The following is a 15,507-nucleotide window of genomic DNA, read 5'->3' as shown; positions in this document are numbered from 1 at the left end:
ATAGGAATGGACGTCCTACTCTGTATCCCCTCCCATTCCCACGACAAATCAAATGGAGACAATTTACATACACGGCTCACTATTATGGGCCTGCAGGACTGGAGGGTGTGCATAGGAGTCATAGTCTTCTGCCCCAGCCGCCTGCAGGGTGACCGTGTTAGATTTTGTTTTCTTCCCTCCTTCTGTCCGTCCTTCCAGATAAGAGGGATGCCCTCTGGCTTGGACACCAGTGCTTTGGCGATGACCACGCACACATGCTCTGACCGAGGAGAATCATCGCTTTACAGAGAGAGAGAGAAACAAAGGAGGGGAGAGGGAGAGAGAGAGAGAGAGAGAGAGAGAGAGAGAGCACCTGTTCTCTCCATTGTGCAAACAGATGTAAACAAACAGGGTATGTAGGGAATGAAGGGAGAACTTCAGAGGGGGGGGGGGGGGGGGGGGGGGGGAGTGTGCTCCTTCAACGATTTGATTGACAGATACAGGGACCTATGAAATAAATAACAGGAAGGGGATAGGGGGAGGGGTGTTCACTGCCGAGTTTACTGTGCTTTTCTATCCGCCCAATAGGACGTGGTGCCACTGCGGCAGCGGCGACTGTGCAAGAGGGACCTCCGCTGACTCTGAGGGGCGGAGCACAAAGAGCATGAGGCGACCAATAGGAGTAAGGGGTCAGGGGGCCACACGGCTAGCTTCTGACTGATGATCATAGGAAATGCCTTATACAAGGTAAACAGCAACACAGACACCCCGACACCCATCACCGTGTCACGTTTGTCCTCCTCTCCTTCTCCCCTCAGACAGCAGTCTCTGTAATCATACAAAAAGAAATAAGGTAGAAAATGTCTACAACGTCACCCCCCTCCCTCCCCACATTCAACTTAAGGACCATATTTATTATTTTTCTATTATATATATATATATGTATATATATACACACACACACAACAATGTGCCTTTGAGGCAGTTGGTAAGGAGTGGAGAGGAGGGGGACAGTGGGACAGAAGTCACTGTTGTTCTGCAGGAGGACTGACTGAGGTTTCAGAGGCGGTTTCAGTCCTTTTTCATTCATTTTTTCCTTCATCTACACGGTTTCCACAGAGATGTTCCACGGAGATGTTCCACAGAGATGCATTGTAAAAGAAACCCGGGGTTTGTTCGGGAATTGGGGACGAAAGTCAGAGTTTGGTGTTGGTCTGGGGTTGGTTGGATGGATGGTCTGGGTTCAGGGGTTAGTAAACCCAGGACACAGGGACCCACTGGGCGGTGGTGCACACCAGGTTCACGGCCTCCTCCAGCAGACGGATGGTGTCGTCAATCTCGTTGTTGATGATGGTCTGGTCAAAGTAATGGGCGTAGGTCTTCTGGAGGCCCTCTGACTCCTTCTGCAGCCGCTGGAGGGAGTCATCCTGGAGGGAGGAGGGGAGGAGGAGGAGAGGGAAGAGAGAGAGTCAGAATAACAGGAAGAAAATACACTTGTTCCAGGCATTGTGGGAAGGGTAGAGTCACACAATGGAAAGAAAGAGGAAATGGTACTCCCAGAGACTCCAAACTATTGGTATACTCAAAAACAACAAACCATTGACACACAAACACAATACACACACCTATAAAATGTGTGTATATGAGCTAAACTACTTCTACATATCCAGTACTTACAGGCAGTTTCCTGCACCACTTGGGAAGCTTGGGTACAAGGAGAAAGGCATGCCAAAGAAAAATCAACAGGAATGCACACAGACAGGACACATGCAGTGTGATGGACCTTTCACCACAGCAAAATTACAGAGACAACCCAAAACATGACGGACACAGTAGCAGTGTGTGTGTGTGTGTTGGCCCTAACCTCGTTCATTCCAGGGGTGATGGTGGGAGCTGCGATGAACACAACGTAAGGGGCAAACTCAGCCGTCCTCAACACCTTGAGTGCCTGAAGAGAAACAAGAGATGACTGACAGAAAACTGACTAGTAAGCTACATTTAAAAACTCTCCACAGTATCAATGAACAGGAAGTGTATTTTCAACCGGCAGAACTAAAACTTAAGAGCTTAATGAAGGTTAGGTTTAAGAGTGAGGGTTAGGTTAGAGTTAAGGTTAGAGTTAAGGTCAGGTATATTTTAATTTAGGTTAAGGGTCAGGGAAAGGCATAAAAGTTAACATTAGGTCAGCGGTCCACCATCATTGATTTTCTGCCGGTGGAATATATACTGCTTAATAAATACTGGACTCACAAAAACAACCCCACCCATCTCCACCCCACACAAAAACAACCCCACCCATCTCCACCCCACACAAAAACAACCCCACCCATCTCCACCCCACACAAAAACAACCCCACCCATCTCCACCCCACACAAAAACAACCCCACCCATCTCCACCCCACACAAAAACAACCCCACCCATCTCAACCCCACACAAAAACAACCCCACCCATCTCCACCCCACACAAAAACAACCCCACCCATCTCCACCTCACACAAAAACATCCCCACCCATCTCCACCCCACACAAAAACAACCCCACCCATCTCCACCCCACACAAAAACAACCCCACCCATCTCCACCCCACACAAAAACAACCCCACCCATCTCCACCCCACACAAAAACAACCCCACCCATCTCCACCTCACATAAAAAAAAAACACCCATCTCCACCTCACATAAAAACAACCCCACCCATCTCCACCCCACACAAAAACAACCCCACCCATCTCCACCCCACACAAAAACAACCCCACCCATCTCCACCCCACACAAAAACATCCCCACCCATCTCCACCCCACACAAAAACATCCCCACCCATCTCCACCCCACACAAAAACAACCCCACCCATCTCCACCCCACACAAAAACAACCCCACCCATCTCCACCCCACACAAAAACAACCCCACCCATCTCCACCTCACATTTAAAAAAAAACACCCATCTCCACCCCACACAAAAACAACCCCACCCATCTCCACCCCACACAAAAACAACCCCCACCCATCTCCACCTCACATAAAAACACCTACCTGTGGTTCCACGTCCAGTATGGAGATCATACCCTGCTGGTGGATCTGGCGGATGGTCTCTAGCCGTGTGCCGTACATGGCGTCCTCGTGACTACCGTACTCCAGGTAGTCATTGTTACTGATGTCCTGCATCATCTGGTCATGAGTCACAAAGTAGTAGTTCTTCCCATTCTCCTCATCCTTCTTTGGAGGTCTGGTTGTGTCTGTGGGGAGAGGGAGTGAGAGAGAGGGGGGAGGGAGGGAGGGAGAGAGAGAGAGAGAGAGAGAGAGAGAGGGGAGGGAGGGGTGAGTGTGATAGAAACTGATTGGAGGTTCCTACAATCAAGTTCTGTCTTAGTGCATAGATTTCCATGTAGTTGTTGTGATGTTGGTAGTGGTGTGGTGATGGTATTGGTGGGGGTGGTGGTAGTGGTGTGTTAGTGGTGGTGTGGTAGTGGTGTGTTAGTGGTGGTGTGGTAGTGATGTGGTGGTGGTGATGTGGTAGTGTGGTAGTAATGTGGTGGTGTGGTGGTAGTAATGTGGTAGTGATGTGGTAGTGGTGTGGTGGTAGTGGTGTAGTGGTAGTGATGTGGTGTAGTGGTGTGGTGTGGTGTGGTAGTGGTGTGGTAGTGGTAGTAGTGGTGTGGTAGTGGTAGTAGTGGTGTGGTAGTGGTAGTAGTGGTGTAGTGGTGTGGTAGTGTGGTAGTGGTAGTAGTGGTGTGGTGGTAGTGGTGTGGTGGTGTGGTAGTGGTGTGGTGGTGGTGATGTGGTAGTGTGGTAGTAATGTGGTGGTGTGGTGGTAGTAATGTGGTAGTGATGTGGTAGTGGTGTGGTGGTAGTGGTGTAGTGGTAGTGATGTGGTGTAGTGGTGTGGTAGTGGTGTGGTAGTGGTAGTAGTGGTGTGGTAGTGGTAGTAGTGGTGTGGTAGTGGTGTAGTGGTGTGGTAGTGTGGTAGTGGTAGTAGTGGTGTGGTGGTAGTGGTGTGGTGGTGTGGTAGTGGTGTGGTGGTGGTGTGGTAGTAGTGATGTGGTGTGGTGTGTGTCTTACGAGGAATGGGGTAGGCAAATCGGTCTGGGTGCTTAGTGATGAGCGTGTTCTTGATGTGCCTCCTGCCAACTCCATGGGCCCCTGGAGAGAGAGACATCAGACAAGACAATGAGACAGAGACATTAAATAATGTGTTGCCAACTGTTCCCCTTTTGTTAACACTACCTAAGAACCATCTGTCTAACGTACCCAACAAGACAAGTGTTTTCCTCTTGAACGCAGGCAGTTTGACCACCTCTTCATACGTGACCAGGTCTAGTTGGTCAAACACTGAAACAGAGGGGGTGAAAGGCATTAGAGATGACAGTTCACAGAGCCATAGGAATAATGAAACACACACAATGGAAGGGGGTCGTCTGTAGTGCACAGCACAGTGAGGTGAATCAAATGAATGGCTTAAATAAAGAACGGATAAATCATCACTGAAATACGTTTACCGATAACTGTGTGAAAGAGATTGTGGTTTGTTTTTGCCATCTAAAAAAGGGCCTAAGTGTGATTGGAATTATTTTAATCACAAGTTCAATACTTCAGGTCTGTGACAGACGGACAAACAAGGACACATAAAACATAAAAACAAGGACGAACAAATTAAACAACGAAATAGAAGTTCCAACTGGTTACTGATGTCAAACAAGGAAAAGAGACTGAATAAAGTAGAGGATAGAGGGAGAGAAACGGAGGAGGGCGTCATTGGGCATCATTCAGAGTTACTTACATGCAGCCAAGCCATTGGGTAAGAGACGCGTGAAAGATAGACAGAACAGAGGGAAGGAGGGAGGGGAGGGTTAATAGAAGAAAACTTAAAATAAAAACATTACAGTACATAGCTTGGACTCGGAGGCCAGGTTGTTAATGGCAGGAGCGTTAGACATGTAACATTCAGTCAACATTGAGACAACGTTTAGAGGGGAGCTCTTTGAGGAAGGAAAGGGGGCCGTTCTGGGGAAAGAACACGCAGCATTAGTCAGACTCATTTGGAAACCATTTCACAGACCGCATGCAGTACAGTAGTAAGCTATGTGACTCAAACATTTAGCTCTACAGACGGGAATTGGTCTTTATTATACAATAAAAAAAATACTACATTCAGAATTGAGACAATTTTTTGGCAGTGAATAAAGCTGCAAGAGAATATCAAACAAGGAATAACATTTGAATGCATCATACAATATAAAATACAACGGCAACATTTGGAATATCTAATAGCCAACATGTCAAGCAAAACACTTTTACACACACACGTAGTTCCACTGAATAAATAATTGGTTTCTGATTGTATTACTAAAACATGCGGTGTGTGTGTGTGTGTGTGTGTGTGTGTGTGTGCGTGTGTGTGCGTGTGTGTGCGTGTGTGTGTGTGTGTGTGTGTGTGTGTACCTGCGTTGTGCTTGGCCAGGTACTTGTCTTTGTACTGTTTCTTCTTCTTGCCAAACCAGGTACAGCTGGCCTGCTGCTCCTGCTTGGTCTTCTCCATGGCGATACACGCCACACGCCTGGAGGGGGTGTAGTAAAATGTAAGGAAATACATATACTTCACTGTTATTTTAAATCTGTGGTAACGGCCCTCAAAACCAAAGACCAGCGATGAAGTCACATTTCTGCTGAATAATTAGAAAAATATACAGCACTTTTCCTATGAGGATTTTTAGCAATTCTTGCATTATAATTTCAATCCACTTCCTGAATTGGAATTGGAATGGAAGTACCAACCCTGCCGGGTTGTACAGTATGGGTTCCATGGGTTCTGTCCTCACCACTCTTGTAGTTCTGGTGACGGTATGAGCCCTGCGGTTCCGTTCTTAGTGTTCTCCAGCTTGCCCTGCCACCAGTTGTGGTCGTCCTTACTGATGATCTGGATGATGTCACCCACCCGGAAGCGGATCCCGGCCTCCTTACAGGGGATGAGGTCATCCTTGGCAGGGTCGTACTCAAACTGGGCACGCACGTAGATCTGAGGGAGGAAACGGAGAAACGTGATTGGTCAGGCCCGCTGATCTGGGAGGGAATAGGGGGACTGTGATTGATCAAGCTGGAGGTATGGAGGAAAGAGGTGATTTTGAATGGTCAAACTCCTGACGAGAGCTGTACGGGACATTGATTGGTCAAAATGGCCACAATCGAAACAGTAAACAAGCAAAGAAGCGGAGGAGGGAAGAAGAAGAAGAAGAGAAATGAAATTAGGCAAATCAAAGAAAGCTGTACCATTTTAATCGTTCTGGTTGCCTCCGATTGGCTACATCTTACGAGCAAACAACCAACAATTTTAAATGTAGGGGGGAGGGGGATTATGGACGCCAGCTAATGTTGGATCTACAAGAGCTACAATGAGGGATATACTGCATGGGATCTACTGCTACTTGGATCCACTGAGAGATCTTACCTTGATGGACATTTTGTCCTTGATGGCAGGTCTGGAGATCTAGGGGGTTGAGAGCATCACACACACACATCATGCAGTAGAAAACATACGGGACATCGACAAAGGAGGTGAGTGAGACTGAGGAGGACAGCTTGTGACGGGGGGACAGGGACATGTTACGACAGGGAGAAGGGGACATGTTACGACAGGGAGACGGGTTACGACAGGGAGACGGGTTACGACAGGGAGACGGGGACAGGTTACGACAGGGAGACGGGGACAGGTTACGACAGGGAGACGGGTTACGACAGGGAGACGGGGACAGGTTACGACAGGGAGACGGGTTACGACAGACAGGGTGACTTTGGCAATGAAACACTTTATCTACTTCTCCACAGTCAGAATAACTCATGGACACCATTTTTATGTCTCTGTGTCCAATATGAAGGAAGTTGGAGGAATTTGTGTGAGCCAACACTAGCTAGCGTTAGCGCAATGACTGAAAGTCTATGGGTATCTACTAGCATGTTATCAGATACCCATAGACTTCCAGTCATTGCGCTAACACTAGTTAGCAATTGCGCTAGCGCTAGTTAGCAACTTCCTTCAAACTGCACACAGAGACATACAAATGGTATCCACAAGTTCAACTGACTCTGGGGAAATAGATAAATGGCCTCATTGCCAAAATCACAAAGTATCCCTTTTATACATGGAGGGGGAATTTAAGATGACATGGATCCAAATGATGTTTGACACATACACAGATATAGAGTGCATTCTAAAAATATTCAGACCCCTTGACTTTTTCCACATTGTTACGTTACAGCCTTTATAATAAAATTGATTAAATTGTTGTTTTTCTCATCAATCTACACACAATACCCCATAACGACAAAGCAAAAGCAGGTTTTCAGAAATTGTTGCAGATGTATATCACATTTACATAAGTATTCAGACCCTTTACTCAGTAATTTGTTGAAGCACCTTTGGCAGCGATTACAGCCTCGTGTCTTCTTGGGTATGACGCTACAAGCTTTGCACACCTGTATTTGGGGAGTTTCTCCCATTCTTCTCTCAGATCCTCTCAGGCTCGGTCAGGTTGAATGGGGAACGTCGCTGCACAGCTATTTTCAGGTCTCTCCAGAGATGTTCGATCGGGTTCAAGTCCGGGCTCTGGCTGGGCCACTCAAGGACATTCAGAGACTTGTCCGAAGCCACACCTGCGTTGTTTTGGCTGTGTGCTTGAGGTCGTTGACCCGTTGGAAGGTGAACCTTCGCCCCAGTCTGAGGTCCAGAGCGCTCTGGAGCAGGTTTTCATAAAGGATCTCTCTCTGTACTTTGCTCTGTTCATCTTTCCCTCGATCCTGACTAGTCTCCCAGTCCCTGCCGCTGAAAAACATCCCCACAGCATGATGCTGCCACCACGCTTCACCGTAGGGATGGTGCCAGGTTTCCTCCAGACGTGACGCTTGGCATTCAGGCCAAAGAGTTCAATCTTGGTTTCATCAGACGAGAGAATCTTGTTTCTCATGGTCAGAGTCCTTTAGGTGCCTTTTGGCAAACTCCAAGCGGGCTGTCATGTGCCTTTTACTGAGGAGTGGCTTCCGTCTGGCCACTCTACCATAAAAGGCCTGATTGGTGGAGTGCTGCAGAGATGGTTGTCCTTCTGGAAGGTTCTCCCATCTCCCTGACCAAGGTCCTTCTCCCTCAATTGCTCAGTTTGGCCGGGCGGCCAGTTCTAGGAAGAGTCTTGGTGGTTCCAAACTTCTTCCATTTAAGAATGATGTAGGCCACTGTTCTTGGGGACCTTCAATGCAGCAGACATTTTTTGGTAGCCTTCCCCAGATCTGTGCCTCGACACAATCCTGTCTCGGAGCTCTACGGACAATTCCTTCGACCTCGTGGCTTGGTTTTTGCTCTGACATGCACTGTCAACTGCGGGACCATATATACACAGGTGTGTGCCTTTCCAAATCATGTCCAATCAATTGAATTTACCACAGGTGGACTCCAATCAAGTTGTAGAAACATCTCAAGGATAATCAATGGAAACAGGATGCACCTGAGCTCAATTTCGAGTCTCATAGCAAAGGGTCTGAATACTTATGTAAATAAGGTATTTCTGTTTTCGCTTTGTCATTATGGGGTAATGTGTGTAGATTGATGAGAAAAAATATTTAATCCATTTTAGAATAAGGCTGTAACGTAACAAAATGTGTAAAACGTGAAGGGGTCTGAATACTTTCCGAATGCACTGTACACACAAACGCAGAGACATACACACAGATACACACAGAGACGTACACACACACACAAACAAGCAAATGGTGTCCCTGGTATAGACAAAGCCATGTGAGAGATGACGAGTCAGACAGGAGAGAAGACTGGAGGAGTTAGGGAAGGGAAGTCTATAGCGCTCACCTGTCGTCCTTTAGGCTGGATGGTAGAGGGCAGATCCTACACACAGAGTTAACAGAGTTAATACACATCTAATACAACACAATAGAGTCATCTGACAGAAGCTATATCAAGCCACAGATCCTCACCAGGATGGAGCTAGTGACGCTAGCGTGGCCGTTCGCTGGCGACTGTCTGGATAGGTCTGGGGACTCTTTCTGCAGACACACATGAACAAAAAAACGTGAAAAACATCCCAACAGAAAATGGCTTATAACTGAAGAATAGAATGCTCCTTTACCCCATTTACCTGATTTTCTAGAGACACAAGAGAATCGGTCCATACCTCGCAAGACATGGACTGGGACCGGTAGCTGGGGACGATCTTAAAGGTAATGCTCCCTCGCATTTCCCTCTGTGGGGACAACATTATCATCAAATGATCACAACCAATAAGTCTTACACTGATACACACATGTCTTTTTAGTGATGTTTAAGGACAAATCAAGCTGATTGGACAATGGTGAGAATGACAGAATCTGATTGGACTACACACCAGCATCTTCTGGAGCTGTTCTACGGTCTGATTCGCCACGCTGATCCCGTTGATCTCTCTGATCTCGTCTCCGACATGCAGCGTACCTAAAAAAAGAGTGAGGGTGAATGTGGGTTTGTTTGTGCTAGGGTGTACGGCATATTCCAAAAGTGTCCTGTACCTTGTCTGTGTATCATTCCTCCGTGCATGATACGGGCCACAATGCAGTGGTTCAGATCGTTCATCTTCAGAGTGATGCCCTGAAGACGTCAAGGGTGGAAGGTCAAACAGGAAGAGTCAGTAAATGTGTATGTGTGGTCGGTGTGTGTGTGTGTGTGTGTGTCGTACCATAGGTTCGTCAGTATTCTTCTGGAACTGAACCAGGCGTACTCTCGTCACGTTCTCCAGGTCCATGTCTCCGTTGGTGCTCTCGGGAGAGTCTCCGTTCAGGTAGGGTGAGGTGGGCGGGGGGGTCACCCTCAGAGCCTCATCACTGTACACCTCATGGGCCACCACATCATGGGTCTGGAGCAAGGCCTACCCACACACACACAGTCATTAAACATGGATTATACTGGATCATGCAAGTCTACTGTAAGACACACCCTCACACAGACACATCTACAGCAGACAATGAGTGTGCAATATGGCCTTTTAAACAACAGGGGGCACACAAGGTACATAATATAGCCTGTTAGTAAGGAAGAGACTGAGGACATGGTTATGGGGTCACATACAGAGGCATGTGTTTGAGAGAGAGAGGAATGTACATGGAACAGAGAGCATGGCTTACACTAACCCTCTTTCTGACACCACCGATTGTCATTGACACACAACGTGTCGCAACACCTACCTACCTACTACACACACACACACCACTGGTAACTTCATAACCTGCCTCCTATTAAAACAGAGCAGCCCCAAGACATTTTAGCTGCAAGGCATTATTTGCTTGGCCTTATGAAACGTGACTAATAAAGACTGGGTAAGCTACTATGGGTCTACAAAAAATACTTGTATCCAGATGGAATATACGTTTTTTTAAATCTTGTGTCACCAGGTAAGGGGACCCCCACCTTCTTTAGCCCAAGCCACTGTGTCAGTCTGTAGGCTGAGCGAAAAGGAGAGGGCTCCCAGCGTTGAGATGTCAGTATTTGTATCAGAACAGAAATACCCTCTGGGTCAGAGACTAAGCAGAGGTTAGAGGATGGACAGCCAAACACACCTCAGCTTTAAAAAGGTGCACTACGCAGAAATGCTCCGCCATTTCCTAGTTGCTAAAATTCTAATTGTTTGCCTAATTTCGGTTTATGTGACAAAACAAGCAAGTATAGTGCAGAGAATCATTGTACCATCTAAACCGCTGTGAAATATATTTTCCATCACCAAAATTATTGTATTTTCAGCTGTTTGAAGCTGGTGTACAAAACCGAAAGTAAAAGACGCAAAACGAAACTTAAGAACGGGAAGCATAGAAATGGCACACATAGAACAGATCTACCGCTTCTTAGACTTGCTTTCAATGAGAAAGACAGATAAATAAATAATAAATAGGTCATTTAGCAGACGCTCTTATCCAGAGCTACTTACAGGAGCAATTAGGGTTAAGTGCCTTGCTCAAGGGCACATCGACAGATTTTTCACCTAGTCGGCTCGGGGATTAGAACCAGTGACCTTTCGGTTACTGGCACAACGCTCTTAACCGCTAAGCTATCTGCCGCCCTAGGATCTATAACTAACATTTCTATGTAAATTTGGTCAGGCTGCCCAAAAGGTTACATATTTCAGCTTTAACTGTAACATACAACCATAGATTTGTCTGCCATTGAAATCCTTGGGCGGGCCACCTAAGCGTTTTTTCGGGCCGCCTAAGTCCCAAAAAAATTTCAGCATGGAAAAAGCTTTCAGTTTAAACTTAAAAACGACTAAAGCCAGAAAGTATTTAGAAAAGATAATGGACCAATATATTTTTACATTATAATCTTTGAGAACTAACAATCACCAAAATAAAAGCTAGACAGTCAGGAAGAACAGAAAATTCCCAAAACAATTAATTTAGCAGAATAGATGTTATTATGTTTGAGCAAAAGAACTCCACATTAACCATGGCAAAATACATAGAATTGGAGGAAATTAGCTTTAAAACGGCTACATTTTCTCTCAGTTCCATAGCAAAATGTGTAGAATTGCAGGAAATTAGCTTTAAAACTGCAAAAATGTCTCTCAGCTCCATGGAGAAATGTGTAGAATAGCAGGAAATGCTAAACCTTCTCTACACAGCCAAGATGTGGACCTGTAAAATGTTCCCTAAAATTCAGCCGCGCCGACAACGCCCATTACCACGACCCCTGCCACGCCCACCCCCTAAGCCCCTTTTTGATCCAGAAAAAACCCTGACACCAGAGGAGATGAAGAGAGAAAGAGGAGAACATTCCAGAAAAGCAGACCGTTTTTTTCTCCTATTCTTTTTTTTACCTTCTATTTTGACTAATGAGTCCTTCCAACTCGTGTTTAAAATATAGAATGTAACCCCCTAACAGAAAGCAGTCCGTACACCATAAACCCCAAAATGGAGCAAAGTATGCAAAACAACACATCCAAGTTCCCATGTGACCTAACGTAAGTTAAATCCCCTTCAAATAAAAAGTTTGATTAGATTTAGCCAAGACCCCATGATCCCAGTTCCTCACCAGTGATCCCACTAGAGACAGGTCCGTGGCTGTGGCTCTGCTGTTGACCTCTCCTGTTGCTGTAGCCCCACCCATAAACCTGTCTGCTATATCTGACAGCCCCTCCCCTTTGTCTTGCTGATCTAACAGATTACTCCCTCCCTCCATACCTGGTGGTCTATAGTGGACAAACTAAGGAGCTCGACCCAGTCATGATCATTTGTTTACACACACACACACACACACACACACACACACACACACAGAGAGAGAGAGAGAGATGGAGATGACCCACCATGAAGTGTGGCTGTGTGAGGATCCTCCGGAGTTCCTTGGCCTCCATGTTTTCGGGGTAACAGGAGATTGTCTCCAGTACCTAAAGGAGAAGAGAGGAAGTACAATTATAGTATCATATAAGAGCTTCAACACTTAATGCAAAACATTAACAAACCCCAAAATGAATACTAACCAAAACAACAAAATAAAGTCTTTGACAAGCACTAGTCCCACAAGAAAAGAGGTGTCGTGACCAAGGCCACTCACCTCTTTGGCTCTCTGTACTCCATCACTGGGAGGGTTTCTGATCTGAGGAGACGACCTGGTGTTGATCTGGTCATAGAGCTGGGACACCAGGGAGAGAGACATTATTATTCGGTCATCTTTCACATATCCTTCCTAACATAACATTTTTTGGTCTTTTATGTATTAATGGTGCTTTATAAATAAAATGCATTTTCATTCCCAATGAATAATGTGGTGTGTCTGAGCATGCATAGCTCTTTACCTGTGTCAAAGTGCCTGCCACCTAGTGGACTTGACATGAAACTGCATGTGTGTGTGTAGCCCACTCACGTCCAGCAGTGTGTGTAGGTGCTGGTCCTGGAAGACGCTGTGTAAGAAGTCCAGATCTTTCTCACTGCAGTCGGTCAGAGCATGGATCTCCTCCAGGCTGTCCAGCACCTGAGATACTGCTCCTACACACACACACAGGTTATAAAACACACACACACAGGTTATAGAACACACACACATACACAGGTTATAGCACACACACAGGTTAAAGCACATACACACGTACACCAATTATAAGTAGCCAATACTGTAAAAACAGAAAGATTTAGATTTAACACAAACAAAAATACATATAACGAAAAACAAGGACAAACACATTTACAGACACCACACAGCTAGAAACAGAAGTGTTAGGCTAGAGTACCTGCTACATGCAGCGAAAGCAACAGAGACGGCAGAACAGGACGGGACAGAACAGAACAGAAGTACGTCCCATCATCAATATGACAGATTAGACACAGGAAGGAAGGAATAAACCATATCACATGGGATGGGGATAGATGGTATGGAGGTCATGTCATGTGATGGGTTAGTTCAGGTTAGTGAAGGCTGGATCTAGAGATTGTATGGAAGACTAAAGTTAGTTGCCATGCTATTTTAATAACATAGAAAAACACTGCACACATAGAAAGAGGTTAGAACACTTTCAGCTTGTCCTCAAAGGTCATGACAGGTCCAGATTGGACGCGCCACTGACAACGGTTGTGATTGGATCAAATGGAAGCCGTGCAGGCACGCAGCCACCTAATTGGCTGTCGGTGGTGAGTGACATCACAATGCACACAGAGTCTACTTCCCAATACTTCTGGTTGGCTTCCTGTCCATCTCACCTTGGAGTTCAATTCGCCCCATCAACTGACACAGAGTCAGATATTGTTTCATCCCCCAAATAGGTCAAGTGAGGAAGTTGTTTTAGAGTATTGGGATGCGAGTCATCAAGGGTGCTACAGGCAAGCCAAGGACCGATGGGGGGGCGGAGGGGGTAGTTTAATAGATGGTGATGATTTCATGATGATGTCACACCAGGAAGCTACGTGGGGATACCTACTTTCAGCGGCTAGCAGTCCTACAGAGAGCGCCGCATTGCAACAAAACCACAGAGAAGAGAATTGAGAGAGGGGAAAGATTTAGAAGACAAGAGAAAGAGAGGGATTGTGTAGCGAGAGAGAAATGAGGAGGGCAGGAAGGATGAAAGACAAGACAGACAGACAGACAGAGAGAGACAGAGAGAGACAGAGAGAGAGAGAGAGAGAGAGAGAGACAGAGACAGAGAGAGAGAGAGAGAGAGAGAGAGACAGAGACAGAGAGACAGAGAGAGAGAGAGAGAGAGAGAGAGAGAGAGAGAGAAAAGGGAGAGAGAGAGAGAGAGAGAGGAGAGAGAGACAGAGACAGAGAGACAGAGAGAGAGAGAGAGAGAGAGAGAGAGAGAGAGAGAGAGAGTAGAGAGAGAGATGAGAGAGAGATGAGAGAGAGAGAGAGAGAGAGAGAGAGAGAGAGGAGAGAGAGAGAGAGAGCAAAAAGGGAGAGAGAGAGAGAGAGAGAGAGAGAGAGAAAAAAAAAAGGGAGAAAGAGAGAGAGAGAGAGATAGAGTAAGCAAAAAGCAGAGGTTGTGTTGACTCTAGAAGTGTCTGGAGCTGTGGGCATCTGGCTAAAGTAGCAAAGATGCCGTTCCGATTAAAAAAGGTCCTTTACTCATACACTGCTCCCCCCTCCCCTCTCCCGTCTCCCCCCTCCCCTCTCTCCTCCTAACACACACACACACACACACCCCACAGGAAAGTGAATTCCATCCCTAAGCATTTTCTTTTTAGACTTCAGCTTTCAGCACCATAAAGGACACTGAGTGTGCAGAAATAGTCACAAAACAGAGTGATGCAATGAGGCTGTCTGAACTCACAAGAGGAAGACCAGACTATCACCTACATTGTCTCTAATGCTTCTTCTATGACCCACTCAGTCGGACTCTGTCCCGCTCCCATTTTCCCCAAAGTTTGTCAGATGTTTTCATCCTGAAAAGTGGTCTAATGTGGAGCCCACGCCACGTCACACTGTCTGTTGTGTAGATCCAGCTACACGCCTTAATCCCAAACGCATGGACAGGATAGGCACCATTTCATTTGACCATTTTAGATGGAGCCCATCTAAAAGGCATCTAACTAGATCTACAAACCAGATCACGTGGGACATGCACTCATCACAACATTAGAGCCCTTTTTAGGTCTGAGAACATCTGACAAACATAGCATTCAGTGCAGTAGGCTATTTGACAGAGAGGGCGGCAGGTAGTGGTTAACCCTTTGTTCCCCCATAGATAATGTCCATAGGAAGTGAAAGTGCATCCCCGAGACAGAGACAGGGAAGTGAGGGCATTGGGCAACGCTAGCCTGGGCACCTCTGTTTCCTTTTTCCACCAATCAGGGGGATTTATAAAAAGACAGAGGCTACCACAGAGACCAGGGCCTGAATGTTCCACTGCTGTTCTGATCTGAACACTGGATTGGTTGTGTGGTTAGCTACTGCCTGTGTCATCTGATTACCAGGAAATTAGCTAACGTTGAGGCTTGGTTGAGGTTGAGGCGCTTACAAAAGTGATAGAAATGTGAAATCATCATCGTTCTTACATGACGAGCATCCCTTTTCTACAGAA

General features: G+C 46.2%; 1 pseudogene across 1 annotated transcript in view; it reads right to left on the bottom strand.

Annotated features, from left to right (window-relative positions):
• Positions 1 to 491: 491 nt before the first annotated feature.
• The window catches only part of LOC311117237 (peripheral plasma membrane protein CASK-like), a 16,563-nt pseudogene continuing 1,547 nt past the window's right edge, over positions 492 to 15,507 (bottom strand). The window contains exons 6-23 of the transcript in view: positions 13,909 to 13,926; positions 12,861 to 12,982; positions 12,552 to 12,629; positions 12,304 to 12,384; positions 9,688 to 9,876; positions 9,521 to 9,599; positions 9,361 to 9,446; positions 9,151 to 9,219; positions 8,954 to 9,022; positions 8,829 to 8,864; positions 6,426 to 6,464; positions 5,800 to 5,996; positions 5,423 to 5,538; positions 4,232 to 4,312; positions 4,043 to 4,123; positions 3,017 to 3,219; positions 1,844 to 1,927; positions 492 to 1,406 (exon numbers count right to left, since the gene is read on the bottom strand). The product of the transcript in view is annotated as a peripheral plasma membrane protein CASK-like (transcript). The remainder of the gene's footprint in view (positions 1,407 to 1,843; positions 1,928 to 3,016; positions 3,220 to 4,042; positions 4,124 to 4,231; positions 4,313 to 5,422; positions 5,539 to 5,799; positions 5,997 to 6,425; positions 6,465 to 8,828; positions 8,865 to 8,953; positions 9,023 to 9,150; positions 9,220 to 9,360; positions 9,447 to 9,520; positions 9,600 to 9,687; positions 9,877 to 12,303; positions 12,385 to 12,551; positions 12,630 to 12,860; positions 12,983 to 13,908; positions 13,927 to 15,507) is intronic.

Source organism: Coregonus lavaretus (genome assembly GCF_964263955.1).
Source record: "Coregonus lavaretus genome assembly, contig: HAP1_SCAFFOLD_3083, whole genome shotgun sequence".
NCBI lineage: Eukaryota > Metazoa > Chordata > Actinopteri > Salmoniformes > Salmonidae > Coregonus > Coregonus lavaretus.
Note: the sequence above shows the minus strand (reverse complement) of the source record. Positions and strands in the feature narration are given on the sequence as shown.